Source organism: Camelus dromedarius, chromosome 3 (genome assembly GCF_036321535.1).
Source record: "Camelus dromedarius isolate mCamDro1 chromosome 3, mCamDro1.pat, whole genome shotgun sequence".
Classification (NCBI taxonomy): Eukaryota; Metazoa; Chordata; class Mammalia; order Artiodactyla; family Camelidae; genus Camelus; species Camelus dromedarius.
The window spans coordinates 73,678,924-73,680,616 of record NC_087438.1 but is presented as its reverse complement, the minus strand read 5'-3'; positions in this window follow the sequence as shown (position 1 = coordinate 73,680,616).

The following is a 1,693-nucleotide window of genomic DNA, read 5'->3' as shown; positions in this document are numbered from 1 at the left end:
AACTCGGCTATGGTTTTCAGGGAAATGCTGCAGGCAGAGGAGCCAGGCTCACCGGCAGAGTTACCTCCAGGTCCATCTGTTACAGGCCAGTCACCTCTCTGCTCTGAGAGCCTGGAATCAAGGAAGGATGATGTTTTCCCTGTATTGTGATTGACCAAATCTAATGGACAGGCAGGAGTTTAGACAGAAGATGTACACTAGTTCCTCTTAACTTAAGACATTCCTACCTGGGTCAGAGAAAGCTCCTGAGTAGATCTTAATTCCTAAAACAGTTGTGGAAGGTCTGTAGTCAAACTCAGGAACTGTGGTTCTCAGCCCTAGCTGGACATTAGAATTGCCTGAAGAACTTAGAAAAACACTGATGCCTTTACCTAGTAAACCACTTAAATCGGAATCTCTGAGAATAGATCCCATGTATCTGAAGTTTGTTTAAAATCTCCCTGGATATCGATGAAAATGTTCTGAAATCGGATAGTGCTGATGGCTGTACAACTTTGGGAATAAATAAGAACCACTGAGTTGTACACTTTAAAGGGGTAATTTTTTTAGTATGCCAATTATACCTCAATTAAGAAAAATTCTTTCCCAAGTTACTCTAGTATCGGCCTGGGCTAAGAACCACTGTGAGACTGGACAGCGTTTCCCAATCTGGGCAGCACCCTGGAATCTTCTAGGAAGCTTTAAAAATACCTAGTAATGACTACCATAGCCTATGATGTTATGGTCTGGTAATAATCTGGGCATTGGGAGTTTAAAAACCTCCTTAGGTGATTGTAATTTGCAGTTGGGGTTGAGACTACTGGTCTAGAACAGTGGCCCTCAACATGTGCTCCCCAGATGAGCACCTGGGAACTTTGAGACATGCAGGTTCTTCATCCCACCTGAAACCTACTGCATCAGAAACTAGGGGAGGGTGGTCCAGCAAACTGTTCTAACAAGTCCTTCAGGTGATGCAGGCTGCAGGTTGAGAACCACTGCTCTAGCACTCAGTGAAATTGCATTACAATCCAGTCTTCATTCCTAAATTTCCCTGGTCCCTAAATGTTTGTGAAGGGCCTGTTTCAGAGGTAGAAAGCTTTTTCGTACCTAGCACCATGCTAGGACAAGAACAACTTAGGGTCTAGCTGGAGAGTGACTTACATGGAGCCAATTAGTAAGGAGGAGACTATGTAAGATGCTGGGTTATAATGTTTCTCCTCTAAAAAAGGGTGTTCATTTTTGTTTTCACACCAAATCTTTGAAATTAGAATTACAGAATACCACCTAGGTGGTCTGCTATTTTTTTTTTTTTTACCTCCTGCATTTTGAAACTCAAAATACATTTTGTAACCTCAAATCTTTCATTAACCTTAGCCTTTTGAGCCAGCAATTCTGTTTTTTCTTGGTTTTGATCAATAAGTGATTCTTCTTTCCCCCTTCTGTAGCCATTTGAGAGCGTTATTGGAATGGCTTCGACATTTTAGAAAATACGTCATTTAGAATTTTGCGTTCTATAAGTTTGTAAGGAAAAAACCTAGATCTAAATCTGTATTGAAGATCTTGAGACTTTTTTTTTCTACATGCCAGCCCACAGTTGTGAACTAGTTACTGCATCATTAATTGTGGACTCTTAAGAAAGCAGGTTTCCCTAGATGTTCAGCATTTGTGGGAACATCAACTAATAGATGTAGAATCAGTCAGTGAAGAAATGGCT